At 42.7% G+C, this 14,567-nt stretch overlaps 1 pseudogene; it reads right to left on the bottom strand.

Annotated features, from left to right (window-relative positions):
• Positions 1-8,381: 8,381 nt before the first annotated feature.
• LOC126950142 (HIG1 domain family member 1A, mitochondrial-like) lies at positions 8,382-9,007 on the bottom strand (annotated as a pseudogene).
• Positions 9,008-14,567: the final 5,560 nt, after the last annotated feature.

The raw sequence follows: 14,567 nt of genomic DNA, 5'->3' as shown, positions 1-14,567 counted from the left end.
AGTCAAAGATCAATTGATTTTTGATCAAGGAGCAAAGGCAATTCAACGGAGAAAGGATTGTCTTTTCAACAAATAGTGCTGGAACTACTGGACATCCATATGCAAAAAGTGAATCAAGACACAGATCGTACACCTTTCACAGAAATCATCAAATGGATCATAGACCTAAATGTAAAACACAGAGCTATAAAAGAAGACAGCAGGAAAAAACCTTTGTGAACTTGGGTTTGGCTATGACTTTTTTAATTTTGTTTTTGTATAAATTTAAGGGCCACAAGAGCAATTTTATTACATGGATATTACGTAGTGGTGAAGTCTAGGCTTTTAGCACCTGAATAACATACATCATATCCACTAAGTAATTTCTTATTCCTCAGCACCCTCCCACCCTTCCTACTCTCCAGTGTCTATTATTCCACACTTTATGTCCACATGCACCCATTATTTAGCTTCCACTTAACAAGTCAGAGCTTGTAGACCAAGCATGGTGGCTCACACCTGTTAATTCCAGCACTTTGGGAAGTCGAGGCAGGCAGATCACTTGAGCTCAGGAGCCCAAGACCAACCTGGGTAACAAAGTGAGACTTCATTTCTACAAAAAATACAAAAATTAGCCAGGTGTAGTGGTGCACGCGTTGGTCCCAGCTACTCGGAAGGCTGAGGCAGGAAGATTGTTTGAGCCTGGTAGGTCGAAGCTGCAGTGAGCCATGATCAAGCCCCTGTACTCTCGCCTGGGTGACAGAGTGAGACTCTGTCTCACAAAAATAAAATTAAAACCCAATGTGGAAGTGTAATGTCACCAGATTTTTCAGTTTTTCAAAACACCCCAAAATTTGGGCTTTTTTACTCAAAATCTCCCAATTTTAAACTAATTTTTTGTTACTGTTTAAACAATGTACGTCAAAACCACATATCAGCTGAATCCCAACCCCAGATCACCAGTTTATGACGTTTGTTGTAAATGATTAACAGAATTGTGCACACATTGGTTTTTATCTTTTTTTTTTTTTTTTTCCTTGAGACGGAGTTTCACTCTTATTGTGCAGTCTGGAGTGCAATGGCATGATATCCGCTCACTGCAACTCTGCTTCCTGGGGTTCAAGCGGTTCTCCTGCCTCAGCCTCTCGAGTAGCTGGGATTACAGGCATGCGCCACCACACACAGCTCATTTTTTTGTATTTTTAGTAGAGATGGGGTTTCTCCATGTTGGTCAGGCTGGTGTCAAACTCCCAACCTCAGGTGTTCTGCCCAACCAGCCTCGACCTCCCAAAGTGCTGGGATTACAGGCGTGAGCCATGGCACCCAGCCTATTTTATTTTTTTTAGAGACAATCTCATTCTGTCACCCAGGCAGCGGTTGAGTGGTGTGTGTCATCATAGCTCACTGCAGCCTCAAACTCCTGGGCTCAAGCAGTCCTCCTTCCTCAGACTCCACAGTAGCTGGAACTACAGGTGCATGTCACCACACCTGGCTGATTTTTTAAAAATTGTGTTTATAGAGACAGGATCTTGTTATTGGTCTCAAACTCCTGGCCTCAAGCAAGTCTCCCATCTCAGCCCCCAGAGTGCTGGGATTACAGGTGTAAGCCACTGTGCTCATCCCAATGCTTTTTGTTTGGTTTTTTCCCTTTTTGAGATGGAGTCTCACTCTGTCACCAGGCTGGAGTGCAGTGACACGATCTCAGCTCACTGCAACCTCCGACTCCCTGGTTCAAGCGACTCTCCTGCCTCAGCCCCCCGAGTACCTGGGACTACAGGCACAAGCCACCACGCTCAGCTAATTTTTTTTTTTTTTTTTTTGTATTTTTAGTAGAGACAAGGTTTCACCATGTTGGCCAGGGTGGTCTCAATCTCCTGATCCACCCGCCTTGGCCTCCCAAAGTGCTGAGATTACAGGCATGAGCCACCGTGCCCAGCCATTTTATTTTTTAATAAACTTGTTGAACCGGGATCTTTCTAGAGTGGCAAAGTTGTTATTCTATATATATTTTTGAGATGATCTTGCTCTGTCACCCAGGCTGAAGTGCAGTGGCACAATCACATAGTTCACTATAGCCTTGACCTCCCCAGTCCAAGAAATCCTCATACCTCACTTTCCAGAGTAGCTGGGACCACAGTCGTGCACCATCATGCCTGACTAGGTTTTAGTTGGTGGTGGTTTTTAGGTTTTTGCTTTTTTTTTTTTTTTTTTCATAGAGACGGTTTCCCTATGTTGTCCAGGCTGGTGTCAAACTCCTGAGCTCAATTGATCCATCTACCTCAGCAAAAGTTGCTTTTTAAGTTGGGATCAGGATTTATTAAGTAACTTACCTAAATATTCTCATAATGTATAGATATAAAGGAATTCTAATTGTTGACTGGCATTCTACATATTAAAACTAGTTTTGTAATTCAACTGTGTTTATTGGGAATGGGTGACCATGATGCTTTTTTTCTGAAACATAATTAAGATCACTACATGAGCCCATGGAATATGTGAGCAGACTCCTGTGGAGTCATAATATTATATTAAGAATCCTGAATTTAAACCAATAACAGATTACATCTCAGACATTGGTTCTATGCTGTAATTTAAAATTCATAACCAGAAAATGAGGTGGACAACAAATTCAAGATTCTCGGGAAACAAAGTAAAAACAGTTTGTATATTGCTGGAATTGTCTATCAAGAGTCATGTTTTCATGTCTTTTTTTTTATTTTTTATTTTTGAGAAAGAGTCTCACTCTTGTCACCCAGGCTGGAGTGCAGTGGCGCGATCTAGGCTCACTGCAGCCTCCGCCTCCAAGGTTCAAGCGATTATCTTAGCCTCCCGAGTAGCTGGGATTACAGGCACCCGCCACTACACCTGCCTTATTTTTGTAGTTTTAGTAGAGATGGGGTTTCGCTATGTTGGTCTTCTGGTCTCGAACTCCTGACCTCACGTGATCCGCCCGCATTGGTCTGCCAAAGTGCTGGGATTACAGGCGTGAGCCACCACACCCGGCTGTTTTCATGCCTTCCCTGATAATTTCTGTATACTGCCATGAGCAAAGTGTTTGTGACTTTCAGCTGTATGGCATTTATTCTAAACAAAAACAACTTTAGGGTCTCAGTGTATGACTTGAGTTCATAAAGTTAAGTAACTAATTGAACAAGGCTAATTAAAAGAACTTGGGCTTCAATTTTTTTTGTTTAAGAATCAGACACTTTATCACAGACACTTCCTTAACTGCAGTTCAGCTTGATGTTTGCTATTTCTGGTAACAGGAGTAATATATGCTCCTATTAAAAAATTCAAATAATTCAGAAATGTGTAGAGCAGAATGTGAAAATCTCTTGTAATCCCAATCCAGTTAACTGATTAGTCTTTCCAAAGTTTGTTGTTGTTGTTGTTGTTGTTGTTTGTTCTTTTGAGATGGAGTCTTGCTCTGTCGCCCAGGCTGGAGTGCAGTGGTGGGATCTTGGCTCACTGCAATCTCTGCCTCTCAGATCAAACGATCCTCCCGCCTTATAGTTGGGATTACAAGTGTGCACGACCATACCCAGCTAATTTTTGTATTTTTAGTAGAGACGGGGGTTTCCCCATGTTGCCCAGGCTGGTCTCAAACTCCCGACATGAAGTAATTCGCCTGCCTCAGCCTCCCAAAGTACTAGGATTACAGGTGTGAGCCACTGCACCCTGCCTCCAAAGATTTTTATATGCACTAACAAATACTTTTTTTTGATGGTTTCATACTAATTCACGGTTTTGCATTCCCTCACTATAGTTAGCGATTTATGTCTTAGTCTGGATTCCGTCAAGTTGTAAGATTCAGACTTAAATGGCCTCATAGAACAAACATACTTTATTTTAAAAGTCCAGGGCCTGGCTGGGTAAAGGAGTGTAAGTAATGCTGTCAGTCCTTGGCTGTGCTCTTTTGTTCTACTCTTTCCTGTCTTGGTCCCGTTTTGCAGCAGCCTCTCACCTTGTGATGGCAATAAGATTAATACAACTCTTCTTATCAACCCCCCAGTGGAAGGGAGAGATTCTGGCTTTTTTTTTTCAAGCAGGGTCTTACTGTGTGGCTCAGGCTGGGGTACAGTAGCGCAATCATAGCTCACTGCAGCCTCAACCTGGCAGGCTTCTTAACAATTTCACAAGAGTCTTGTAATTGCACCTTATTTGCTCTGATTAAATCACGTGTCCATCCCTGAATCTGTAACTGTGACCAGGAAGATGTGATGTTGCTCAGCAGGTCAAGTCTAGGTCAGTTGCTATCCATAGAAGCAGAGGTGGAATTAGTGTCCCTCTAAATCACAAAGACTGAGAATAAGGGAATGCACAGTTTCCCAGTAGAAAATAGAATGTTGTTGAGAAAAAAAAAAGTCAATACTGAGTAAGACAAGACATTCTTTCTTTTTTTTTTTTTTTTTTTTTTGTTGAGACAGAGTCTTGCTCTGTCGCCAGGCTGGAGTGCAATGGCATGATCTCGGCTCACTGCAACCTCTGCCTCCCGGGTTAAAGCAATTCTCCTGCCTCAGCCCCCCTTGTAGCTGGGACTACAGGCGCACGCCGCCTTGCCCAGCTAATTTTTGCATTTTTAGTAGAGATTGGGTTTCACCATGTTGGCCAGGACGGTCTCAATCTCTTGACTTCATGATCCGCCCGCCTCGGCCTCCCACAGTGCTGTGATTACAGGCATGAGCCACCACACCTGGCCAGAAAAGACATTCTGTGTGTCCTGACAGCCCAGTTTCCATACACAAACCTTTTGCTATACATACACTATTTGGTTTTCGTTTGTATGGTTTTCTTTTTTTCTTCTTATTTTGAAAACAGGGTCTTGCTCTCACCCAGCCTGGAGTGCAGTGGCACCATCATGGCTCACTGCAGCCTTGACCTCCTGGGCTCAAGTGATCCTTCCATCTCAGCCTCCTGAGTAGCTGGGTCTATAGGCGTGCACCACCATGCCTGACTAATTTTTTTGCTGTATTATTTTTTGTAGAGACACTATCTCACTATGTTGCTCAGACTGGTCTCGAACTCCTGGTTTTAAGCCATCCTCCTGCCTTGGCCTCCCAGTGTGCTGGGATTACAGGCATGAGCCACCAGGCCCAGCCTTGTAGTTTTGTTTTGTTTTTATATTATATGTTGACTGTTAAATTTATAGAAAAGTTGCAAAGATAGTACAGAGTTCTCATATAGCCTTCACACAAGTTTCCCTGGTGCTAACATCTTACATAATCATAGAACATGTGTTAAAACTAAGAATACTAAACAAATTACAGACTTCATCTGGCTTTCATTGCTTTTTCCAATAATTATCCTTTTCTGTTCCAAGATCCAATCCAGGATTCCACACTGCATTTAGCATCTGTATACTTTCTTAAAAATAGTCACACCCGAGCTAATGTAACTGTCTAACCTACATGATAAAACACACCTCCTCAGGGAGATAGCTGAAAGTCTCATTATTCATTCCCATTGAGGGTCAAAAATGCATGGATGATTTGTATTTCTTTTCAGGTCTAGATATAATACAACTTCTCATGGCAAATGATTGCCAAATTACACTTAACTGACTCCAGCTCAGTCAACATGCAATGGTAAAAATAAAACATAGTGGCCGGGCACAGTGGCTCACGCCTGTAATCCCAGAACTTTGGGAGGCTGAGGCGGGAGGATCACGAGGTCAGGAGTTCAAGACCAGCTTGGCCAACATGGTGAAACCCCGTCTTTACTAAAGATACAAAAATTAGCCAGGTGTGGTGGTGTGCTCCTGTAGTCCCAGCTACTTGGAAGGCCAAGGCAGGAGAATTGCTTGAACTCAGGAGGCAGAGGTTTCAGTGAGCTGAGATCGCGCCACTGCACTCCAGCCTGGGCAACAGAACGAGACTCCAACTCAAACTGAAAAAACAAAAAACAAAACCATGGTAACCACAATTGGAAAAAAAGAAAAGACAAAGAAAGAAACTTCCCTTAGGAAAGGAGAGAAATGAAAACATACAGTGGTCACTGGTTGACATCATACACGTATAACATCCCCTAATTGAAAGAAATAGCAAAAACTCGCGATCTTGGCAGCAAAGTGAACTATTTTTCTTTTTTGGGGAGGGGACAGAGTCTTGCTGTATCACCCAGACTGGAATGCAGTGGTGCGAACTCAGCTCATTGCAACCTCCACCTCCCAGGTTCAAGTGATTTTCATGCCTCAGCCTCCCGAGTAGCTGGGATTACAGGCACCCACCGCCGTGCCGGCTATTTTTTTTTTTTTTTTTTTTTTTTTTTTTTTTGTATTTTTAGTAGAGACAGTGTTTCGCCATGTTGGCCAGGCTGGTCTTGAACTCCTGACCTCAGGTGATCCTCTCACCTTGGCCTCCCAAAGTGCTGGGATTACAAACATGAGCCACTGTGCCCGGACTGTTTTTTTTCTGTTTTTGAGATGGGATTTCACCACATTGGGATTTCACCACGTTGGCCAGGCTGGTCTCAAACTCAAGTGATAAGCCCGCCTTGGCCTCCCAAAGTGCTGGAATTACAGGCATGAACCACCACACTCAGCCCATATACAGATTTAATTTGTATTTTTTCATTAAAGACTAAGCTTGTATAGTGTGCCAGGCACAGTACTTGATGCTAGAAGCAGAGAAAATCAAAACAAACAAAACTATGGCCCTCATGAACCTTATATGAGGGAAAAAATGAGGCAGGAGAGAGCGGTGAGCTGGTGTGTTCTTTGTTTGGCAAGCAGGGATTTTTTAGGAGTCCAGATAGCTTTTCCATAGCAGCAGGACAGAAGTTAGTGTAATGGAAATGGTTGCAAAAGGTAGAAGTGATGTAGCAGGAGTTATGGGATTTGTTTCTATTTATGGACATGGTCACTTTCATAACAGTACATATACCATGTTATCACCATGGAATGTAAATTCAGGTTAGACAAGAGAATTTCACAAGTATAATAGCATTCCATAGTATATAAAAGTTTGTGTGCAGGGCACGGTGACTCACGCCTATAATCCCAGCACTTTGGGAGGCCAAGGCAGGCAGATCACCTGAGGTCAGGAATTTGAGACCAGCCTGGCCAAAATGGTGAAACCCCATCTCTACTAAAAAATACAAAAAATAGCTGGGCATGGTGCCAGGCACCTCTGATCCCAGCTACTGTGGAGGCTGAGGTAGGAGAATCACTTGAACCTGGGAGGTGGAGGTTGCATTGAGCCGAGATTGTGCCACTGCACTCCAACCTGGGAGACAGAGTGAAACTAAAAAACAAACAAAAAAAATTCTGTATACTTTCTGGCCAAACCAGTTTGCTTATAAGTCATTAATTCCATTATAGGTAATTTGTTTAGTGTTTACAGTTTTTATGGAGAAAATAAGCAACATACACATTTTAATAGTGTTCATTTATTTTTGCATGAGCTCTTAAAATACACATCTCTTCCTTTCCTTTTTTTTTTTTTTTTTTTTGAGACAGAGTCTCATTCTGTCACCAGGCTGGAATGCAGTGGCACGATGTAGGCTCACTGCAACCTCCACTTTTCGGGTTCAAGCAATTCTCATGCCTCAGCCTCCTGAGTAGCTGGGACTAATTTTTTGTATTTTTGGTAGAGACAGGGTTTCACCATGTTGCCCAGGGCAGTCTCAAACTCCTGAGCTCAGGTAATCCGCCCGCCTTGGCCTCCCAAAGTGCTAGGATTTCAGGTATGAGCCACAGTGCCCAACCAAAATACGTATTTCTATTTCAAGATAACATTTAAAAATTATTCTAATGTAACAGCAGCAAAACTATAATTATGCAATTACAAAAGAACTAAACTAGAATCCATCAGTTATTCTCGTGTTTACAACTGTGATTCTTTAATACAACTACTATACAGCTCTATTGTAAGCTTTTGAGGTTGGGTTTAAACACACACACACAGATACTGTCAGTTGTGGGGGGCTTTACAAGTTATATTCCATGCACTTTTTGCACAGAGTTCTAAAAGAGCCAGCCAGTCCACAAGACAGGCAGGAAAAAGTTAAATTAACTGGGCAAATAGCACTCTTATATAATATTCAAAACGTGAGATTCTGCAGCAAACTGGCAGTACTTCAGGGTTGGCTTACTATCTTCTTTAGAACTAATTTCATCTTAACAGTTTAACAAGGTGGACATTTCAACACTCTGAAGTGTATTTAGGTGACATGTATCTTTTATGTTAACTCTACTTCCTTTAATGACCTACTAGTAAACTTAGTCACTAGTAATTCAATCACCAGGCAAATCAAGCCTGCAAGAAAGGAAGCCAATATTCAAAATGCTGTTACCATCTTAACCCACTCAAATAGTTTATTTTCAACATTAATATGTAACTTCAATAATGAGATGTCTAACTAAAGTAAGCTCCTCCAACAAGATCAAGACAGCATCTCTTCTTCTAAGGCTTAGTTTTTGCCTAGAATTCCCGATAGCCCATACCAACCCAGCCATTGCTCCTACAACAAAGCCTTGGGCTCCCACACGCATGTGGATCAGATGATGGAACATTTTAGTATTTCCCCTCCTCTTCAATTTGTGTAATCCGTATGCAACAATTGCTATAAAACCTGCCATTCCAATGGGGGTGAATGGTGCCTCTTTAGCTTTTGAGTAAGTTTGGATCCCTGATCTTCATCATACAAAGAAAAGGAAACATCTGTGTCTGTCGACATAGTGATCGCTCAAAGAATCTACCTAGAGCGAGAAAACCTCTCACATGCCAACTGACTTCTCTCTTCTATTTATTTATCTATCTGTGAAATAAGAACCTCCAGCTAGACTCCAAACCCAGTGGTACAAGGGAGAGAAAACAGTCATCACTGGAGAAAGCTACAGGGCGATCAGTGTCCTCAGGGAAGAGCCAGGCTTCAGTCAAAGCAAGAAGGCCAAGGGAACACTTAGAGAAAAGCTATCTATATAATTTCTCCAAATGAAACCATACCTTAACACACTTAGTATGGTAATCTAAAGTCAAAATTATTATTACTAGAGACAGAGTCTCACTCTGTCACTCAGGCTGGAGTGCAGTGGCGCCATTTCAGCTCACTGCAGCCACCATCTCTCAGGTTCAAGTGATTCTCCTGCCTCAGCCTCCCGAGTAGCAGGGATTACAGGTGCCCACACCACACCTGGCTAATTTTTGTATTTTTAGTAGAGACAGGGTTTCATCATGTTGGCCAGGCTGAACTTGAACTCCTGACTTCAAGTGATCCACCCACCTCTGCCTCCCAAAGTGCTGGGATTACAGGTTTGAGCCACTGTGCCCAGCCAAAATTAGTTTCTCTTAGACATTGCAGAATCTTTTTTGCATGTAATGTTAATTGGTGAGGAGTTCCTTTGTAGACAATCTTGTTTTGTTATTTTCTCAATATAAATAAATCTAAAGTTCCAATGAAATCTAAAATTCTGAAATTTTACTTTGATCTATTCCAAGTTTGAAACCTTTGTCATGTATCTTGCTTGGTATTCCATAGGCCTCTTAAATTAGAAGACTCATGTCTCCTTTAACTCTGGAAATTTTTCTTTTAGTATTTATTTGTGTATTTCTTCCTCCAGATTATCTGTGTTTTCTCCTTTTGGAACTGCTATAGGATGGATAATGCGATATCTGGATCTATTCATTTCTCAATTTGCCTTTATACTTTTTAAAAATTTTTAGTGGTTAATTTTAAGGAGGATCATCCCTAGCATCTCTCAACTTGATATTTAGGTTAATTTGCTCTTTTTTGAGATAGAGTCTCACTCTATTGCCCAGGCTGGAATGCAGTGGGGCAATCTTGGCTGACTGCAATCTCTGCCTTCTAGATTCAAGTGATTCTCCTGCTTCAACCTCCCAAGTAGCTCGGACTACAGGCGCGCACTGCCAGGCCTGGCTAATTTTTATATTTTTAGTAGAAACAGTGTTTCACCATGTTGGCCAGGCTGGTCTCAAACTCCTGACATCTGGTGATCTGCCCACCTTGGCCTCCCAAAGTGCTGGGATTACAGGTGAGAGCCACCACAGCCAGCCTGATTTGGTGTTTTAAAAAGCGGGATTATTCCCCCCAATAAAGTGGGAGACAGAATAGGAGATAAGATGGAGAAAAAGAGATAAACGTTATCAGGCTTCTCTCAGAACTATAGAATTATGAATCATTGCTTCCTACACAAGGCTGTTGTTTCAAATTGCTTCAAGGCCTTATACCATTAAATAGAAGGTCAGATCGATGAATAAGTTACAAAAATGAAGCATGGAATGGAAAAATCTCTTATTGTCCATCACACTACTTCATCAGAAAAAAATTTGAGGCAGGGGGCAGAGTCTCACTCTGTTGCCCAGGCTGAAGTGCAGTAGTACGACTATGGTTCTCTGCAGCCTCAACTTCCTGGGCTCAAGCAATCCTCCCACCTCAGCCTCATGAGTATCTGGGACTACAGGCATGCTTCACCATGACTGGCTAATTTTTAAATGTTATTTTTGTAGAGATGGGGTCTTGCTGTTTTGCCAGGGCTGGTCTCAAACTCCTTGGCTCAAGTGATTCTCCCACCTTGGCTTCCCAAAGTGCTGGGACTGCCCAGGCGTGGGGGCTCAGGCCTGTCATCCCAGTGCTTTGGGAGGCCAAGGGGGTAGGATCACATGAGCTCAGGAGTTTGATCAGCCTGGGCAACAAAGTGAGACCCTGTAAAAAAAAAATTAGCCAGGCATGGCGCCACACACCTGGGGTCCCATCTACAAGGGAGGCTGAAGCAGAAGGATCACCTGAGTGCAGGAAGTTGAGGCCACAGTGAGCCATGTTTGTGCCACTGCACTCCAGCCCAGGTGCCCCAAAAAAAAAGAAAAGTGTTGGTGGTGAAACTCCATCTCTACCGAAATACAAAACTTTAGCCAGGCGTGGTGGCGGGCGCCTGTAGTCCCAGCTACTTGAGAGGCTGAGGCAGAATGGCGTGAACCTGGGAGGCGGAGCTTGTAGTGAGCCGAGATCGCGTGACTGCCCTCCAGCCTGGACGACAGAGCGAGACTCTGTCTCAAAAAAAAAAAAAACGAAGAAAAAGAAGAAGTGTTGGGATTACAGGCCTGAGCCACCATGCCAGGCCTTAGATTTTTGTTTTCTTTTTCGAGACAGTGTCTTGCTTTCTTGCCCAGGCTGGAGTGTAATGATGCAGCCACAGCTCACTGCAGCCTGCAACCCTTGGCCTCAAGAGATCCTTTCACCTCAGCCTCCCAAAGTGCTGGGGTTATAGGCCTGAGTTACCACATCCAGTCTGGTCAGAAATGTTATAGAAGAAAGGCAGAGGAGTGATTCAATTTGTGTCCTTTTAACAATTAACACAGTTACAATTATAACAAAAATTTTAACTACAAATTCAACAGATTTATCTTCATAGCTTTCACAATCGTTATTAAAAATCAGGTACCAACCAAACTTTTTTCTCCACTATAGAATTCTCCCTACCACCACCATTTTAATTGGAGTCTCTGTAAGTTGTCTTTTGCTGCATCTGTTATACCGGCATGAAAAAGGACTTCCTGAATTTATTGGCCCTGAGCTTGGAATTTTCCTGGAGTTTTTCACCATGTGGTAGTTCCCACCAATGTTTTTGGTTATTTTCTCTACTCTCATTTCTCCATTTGTTACAGTGTGGATATGTGTCCCCAGCCCCAAAGTCTCACATTGAAATGTAATCCCCAGTGTTGGAGGTGGGGTCTGGTGGGAGGTGACTGGATCATGGTGGTGGATTTCTCATGAATGCTCTAGCACCATTTCCCTTGGTACTGTTCTCATGGTAGTGAGTTCTCATGAGATCTGGTCGTTTGTATCAGCATGCAAGAAGGATGTTAATTTTTGGGTGATGGAATGGTTATGGATTTACTATATGTATTCTCTCAAAATTCATGTTGAAGCCCAGTGTGACTGTATTTGGGGTTAAAAAAAAAAATTAAGGTTAAATGAGGCCATGAAGGTGAAGCCCTGATCCATTGGGATCAGTGCCCTTATAGGAAGAGACACCAGAGAGCTCACTCTTCTCTCTCCTCATGGACTCTGAGGAAAAGGCCATGTGAGGACAAAATGAAAAGGCAGCTGTCTGCAAACCAGGAAGAGAGCACGCACCAGAAATCAAGTCATGCCAGACCTTTATCTGGGACTTCTACCTCCGTAACTGTGAGAAGTCAGTTTCTGTTGTTTCAGCCACGTAGCCTGTGGACATTCATTATGGCAGCCCTAGCTGACTGAGTATGCTCAAATTCCATCCCTGCTATGTGGCAGTCCCTGGCTACTAACCTTGGGTAATTTAATGTCTTTTCACCAGTGTCCTCATCTGTAAAATGTAGGTAGGAATACTATCTACTTCATAGGAGTCATGAGGACCAAATGATGTAATATTTATAAGAGCTTAGAATAGTGCCTAGTGCACAGTAAACACTAAAGTGTTAATCATCTACAGCAAATGCAATGATAATTATTTTTTAATTTTTCTAGAGACAGGGTCTCACTGTCACCAAGGCTGGAGTATGGTGGTGCAATCACAGCTCACTACAGCCTCGACCTCCTGGGCTCAAGCAATCTTCCCTCCTGAGTAGCTGGGACTACAATCATGCACCACTACATCAGCTAATTTTTTAATCTTTTAAGAGACGGGGTCTGACTGTGCTGCCTGGGCTGGTCTTAAACTCCTGGGTTTAAGTGATTCTCCCACCTCAGCCTCCCCAACTGCTGGGATTACAGGCATGAGACACCATGCTCAGCCCAGTAATAATTTCATGTGAATGTTTCCTATAGTGCCCTTTGATAAAAAGCTGAGAGCGTAATAATAAAATGTTAGTTTAGGTAATTCTACAAACTTCAAGATAATGGTGGCAGTATTATGAAGACTAGCTTGATTTAAAGATACCACTTAGAATAACTATAAGAACACATGGACTTGTTCCTAAGTTTAATGAAGTATTATTAGTGGTTTTGTGTTTTGTTCCAGATCATAACAATCTCCTATTTTTTTTCTACAAGCTTTGACATTTACCTTTTGTATGTATGTCTAGAATCTATCTCAAATTAATGTTTGAATATGATGTGATATATGAGCCAAGCTTCCTTTCTTTCCCCACATGGAACCCAGTTGCTCCACCAAAATGAATTGAAAAGATTATTTCATCTCCATTGAATCACATGAAGCTGAAAATGATTGTGAGGTCTATTTCTGGATTTGTATTCTGTTCCATTGGTCTATGTCTATTTTCTTTTTCTTTTTCCTTTTTTGAGACAGAGTCTCGCTCTGTCGACCAGGCTGGAGTACAGTGGTGCTACCTTGGCTCACTGCAACCTCTGCCTCCTGGGTTCAATCAATTCTCCTACCTCAGCCTCCCGAGTAGCTGGGATTACAGGTGCCCACAACACCTGGCTAATTTTTGTATTTTTAATAGAGACGGGGTTTCGCCATGTTGGCCAGGCTGGTCTTGAACTCCTGACCTCAGGTGATCCACCCATCTCAGCCTGCCAAAGTGCTGGGATTACAAGCGTGAGCCACCGTGCCCGACCCTCTTTGTTTTCTTTATATGGAGTCTCACTCAGTCACCCAGGCTGGATGGATTACAGTGATGATATCTAGGCTCACTGCAACCTCTGCCTCCTGGGTTCAAGCAATTCTCCTGCCTCAGCCTCCCGAGGAGCTGGGACTACAGGCTCATGCCCCCACGCCCAGCTAATTTTTGTATTTTCAGTAGAGACAGGGTTTTGCCATGTTGGCCAGGCTAGTCTCAAACTCCTAACCTCAAGTAATCCATCGGCCTCGACCTCCCAAAGTGCAGGGATTATAGGCATGAGCCACGGCACCTGGCCCTAGTCTATGTCTGTCTTTATGCTAATATCACACTATCTTAATAGTAGTTGCTTTATATTAAGCATTGAAATCTGGTAAAGTAAGTTCTTCAACTTTGTTCTTCAAGGTTGGCTTGGCTACACTAGTTCCTTTGCATTTTCACATACATTTTAGTCTCAACATGTCAATTTACACACACACACAGACCTGCTAGGATTCTGATTGGAATTGCATTGAATCTATAAATTAGACCAATATGAGTAGCATTGACTTAATAATATCAAGCCTTGGCCAGGCGCAGTGGCTCACACCTGTAATCCCAGCACTTTGGGAGGCTGAGGCGGGCAGAAAGCTTGAGTCCAGGAGTTTGAGACCAGCCTGGGCAACATGGCAAAACCCTGTCTCTACAAAAAATATAAAAATTAGCCAGGTGTGGTGGCATGCACCTGTCATCCCAGCTACTTGGGAGGCTGAGGCACGAGGATTGCTTGAGCCCAGGAAGGGGTAGTTGCAGTGAGCCGAGATTGCACCATTGCACTGCAGCCTGGGAGATGGTAATGAAACCCTGTCTCAAAAGTAACAATAATAATAATAATATCAAGCCTTCCAATCCATGAACTTTATCTACCTACCTACTTATGTAGCTTTCTGGTTATATAGACTATATGTGTTTCGTAATGATGGGGATACAGTCTGACAAATGCATTGTTAGGCAATTTTGTTGTTGTGTGAACATCATAAAATGTACTTACACAAACTAAGATGGTAGAGCCTACTATATACCTAGGCTATA

This window comes from Macaca thibetana, chromosome 3 (genome assembly GCF_024542745.1).
Source record: "Macaca thibetana thibetana isolate TM-01 chromosome 3, ASM2454274v1, whole genome shotgun sequence".
Lineage (NCBI taxonomy): Eukaryota > Metazoa > Chordata > Mammalia > Primates > Cercopithecidae > Macaca > Macaca thibetana.
The sequence above is the reverse complement of the archived record's forward strand: the minus strand, read 5'-3'. Positions and strand labels throughout refer to the sequence as shown.